We start from the raw sequence: 3,798 nt of genomic DNA on the forward strand, positions 1-3,798 counted from the left end.
TCTGCTCTCAGTGACCAGCCAGAAAGGTGAGCCCAGTGGATCCCAGGATGATGGCACCTGGCTGATAAAGCCCTCACAGCTGGGAGGTTGTTTTGGATTTTTTTTTTTTTAGAAGTTGGGGGCATCCCACCTCTGAAAAAGTATAGGATAGAGAGATGAGCCAGGAACTAGGAGAAATATTCAGGAGTCTTTGTGCTTTTCCTCCAACTCAAGAATTGAGTTAAGTTAGACAACATTCCTGCCCCCTGCCTTCCCCCACCCCCAGTCTGGGAGAGACAATTACAATAGAATCCAACCAGTTCTGCTCCAGAGGTGGTCACAGGGACCACGAGTATAGAGAATGTGTGTGGGGGGGGAAGGGCTGGGGGCTTGGAGAATGATACTGTAAAAGTAGGGTTAGGCTAGCTTGGAAAGGGTCTTAAAAGCCAAAGAATTTGGAGTTTATCCTGAAGACAGTAAGAAACCACTGAGGAGTTTAAGCTAAGAAGGGAGAATATGTAAATGCTAGCATAATAACATTGAACATGGAGATGGGGGAAGAGAAGCAAGATATGCTTCAGAAGCAGGATTTGCAGGGCCTGGTGGGTGATGAGGGAGATGACAAGTCTAGGTTTCTGATAGGCCCCATGGGTCTATAGCATGCTGCCTCAACCTTTGGAGATTTGCTATCTCAGAAGGACCGTATGGCCCTGCCTCACTTGAGCTACCCCAAGGAGCCTTTAGGAGGGGGTGTCAAGCTGGACTTACATGCCCAGAATCCAGGGTTTGCTGCAGTTCTGTACTTCCTGAAAAGAGGCCCTGGCCACTCTCCTGAGATGTCACTGATGAGGCAAACTGCTCTTGTCTTGGCCTCCAGGGTGATTTTTGCCTTTTCTTTTTTTCTCCTCTCTCATCAATGAATACTCAACAACAGAAAATGAAGAGTGAGAAGAAAGGAAAGGAAAAGCACAGAAATGCTTGAGCAACCCTTCCTGAAGGAGCGCCACAGATGGAGGTGGATTCGACCCAAGGGGCTCAGGCCACTTTAAGGATTGTTTCTTAGAAGTGGGTTGTTCTGTGCCTAGGACAAAGAGTTCAGGCTGGCAGGGCAACAGGGCTAACTTAGGATTGACTGTTGAGGGAAACCAGCAGAGGCCCTTGGGGGTGCCATGGGCTTCTCCACATGGGAAGCCCACATTTACTTCTTTCAAAATCATATCATTCCTTAGAGTTTAGGGACCAAAGGACTATTGCTTTTTTAAATATATATATATATATATATATATATATATATATATATATATATATAAAAATGAAGAAACAAAACAAAAAAAGAGAGACAAACACAAATGACAGTGTAGAGTTTCATAAAAGCTGCCTTTAAATATCCCCAGGAGATAGGGTGAAGGAGACCCTTGGAAGTCCTAGCCTAGGCTGAGGGAGGCTATGGAAAGATTGTTCTGTGTCTCATTCCCTCTTGAACCCTCTCCCCACCTGCCCTTTTAAAAATGATGGACTTGAAGTCTAGAATCATATGCAGGTAATGAGAGAGCTATGGAGGCAGTGAACCCACAACCCTCAATTCCCAAATTCAGAGGAGTTCAGTCCTGCCCTGGCCATTATCACCCTAAGAGGTCCCCTTCACCAACAGAAATGGGAACAAGCCTTTCCTTCTTGACAGACTTTCCCAAAGTGGAATTACTGCTTCCCCAGGCAGGAAGAAAGAGGGAGTTTTGGCTACCCTAGCCTTTCCCTTCCCAGTCCAGATAGACAGAGACCCTGCCTTTGGCTGAGCTGAGACACCTCCTGTTTCCCCTCACCTTGAGCCAGCCCCAGTGTCCCCTTGCTCCAGGCCACCTTCTGTCTCTAAGTTTGCTCACCTGTAAAGTAGAGTCAGGATATATGTAGAGCGCTGTGACAACAGACTTGGATGGTTCGCTACTGTATATACTGCCATTGAGAAGGGGATAATTGTCAATATGTAGAAGCTTCATAATTAGAGGTCCCTCTTTACCCAGGACCTGGGATGGAAGTAGATGTTTTGCCAAAATACTTCTTCATTCCTTTAAAAAGTACATCTTTCCTATGCAAGAGTGTCTCACATGTGCTTCTCCAAGGTGCTTCTAGATGGTGAGCAGTGTTCAGCTTAGAAGTGGTGTGTGCTCTGTCTGTCTTTGTCTGTCTGTTGTGTACAGTGGGTGCCATATAAAGCTGATCAATGGTGGTGCTTCCTGCCTGCTTCTGTGAGATGGGCAAAAGATTCAACTTAGAACACCATGATTCACCTTGCCTTGGTCAGCCTTTCCTGGGCCTGCAGGGCCTTGCACATATTTCTCCCAGGAGGATAGCTTCTCCTGCACCCCACAGAGATGAACCAATCTAGTCTGGGGCCCCAGCTGTGTGGTGGGCACGCCAATCCCCAGACGTTGCTGAGGCTGGAGGCCTCTGATCTGATATCACATCAGTCAGTAAAGAAGGCTCTAGGGGTGGGGTTGGAGGGTTCCTCCTTCATATCAGTTTCTAAGAAAACTTGTTCCCACCTGTTCCTCTGTCTTTGACTCTTTTTTTTGAGGGGATGGGAATGAAAAGTAGATATGGTAATAACGTTATCGGGTTAAGTGTGGTGTATATCCACAAATAATTTTAAACTGAGAGAGAAATCAATGCCGAGAGCATCTATATACCAGCACAATGCTGACACATAGACTTGACTACCTTGGACACAGATAGAGATACAGAGCACCCACATATGCCAACAGATATACACATGGAGACATAGAATCCCCTATAGTACTAGATGCAAAGCATTGTGCTAGGTGCTAGGGCTCAAGCATGGTCCAAGTATTCAGAGTTAGGGAGAAAGATAAATAATTTAGTTAAAAAGGAGATCCTAACTCAGAGTTGGCTGGGAAAGATTCAAGAAGGGTTTCTTGAAGGAGATTAAGGAAAAAGTCTTCAAGGATGAACTAGGACATTTGGACAGCTCCTCATTATAAATATCTTTATTACCAAGAAGTAATAATAATTACAATTTATTCAGTGCTTGTTTGGTAGGTAATGGGCATAAGACAAGACCCTTTTCCAATTCTTAACTCTATTCTGAACTTTAACTCATTACCAAATCAGGTCAAAACATTTGAGCTAAAATGACATATAACTGTGGGATGCCAAAGCTACAGAGGTTGGCAGAATCTAGATCAGAGGTCAGCAAACTATGGTATGAGGTCAAATCTGGCCTGTAGCCTATTTTTATATGGCCTGCAAACTAAGACTGTTTTTTTTAATATTTTGAAATATATATAAAAGAATGTGAGACAGAGACCATATGTGGCCCATGAAGACTAAAATATTTACTATCTAGTCCTTTAGAGAAAAGTTTGCTGACCTTTGATGAGATCATGAAAGACTTGTGTAATGTCTAATGAATTTGCACAACATAGTGTTTGTGTCTCTGTTTGTATGTGCATGTACTAGTCTGGATTTTTTCAGTTACAAGCGATAAAAAAAAAAAAATCAAACATGGTTAAGCCAATAGGAAATTAATTGGCTTACATACCTGATAAATCAAGGGCTAAATTTGCCTTCAGGCATTGCTGGATCTATTGTTTCAAATGATGATATCTCTACCTCTTGGCTCTGCTTCCTTCTATATCTTGGCCTTGCTAGTTCTAGCTCTAAAGTCTTAGGGAAGACTTTAATTGCCCAGCTTTGGACATGTACCCACCTCTAGGGTAGAAGAGTAGTTGTTGTTGTTATTTGCCATCGAGTCGGCCCCGACTCATAGCGACCCCTCCTTGGGTTTCCAAGGCAGTATCACTA

The sequence above is a fragment of the Orycteropus afer genome, unplaced genomic scaffold (genome assembly GCF_000298275.1).
Source record: "Orycteropus afer afer isolate SDZICR_OR568_19922 unplaced genomic scaffold, OryAfe1.0 scaffold00015, whole genome shotgun sequence".
Classification (NCBI taxonomy): Eukaryota; Metazoa; Chordata; class Mammalia; order Tubulidentata; family Orycteropodidae; genus Orycteropus; species Orycteropus afer.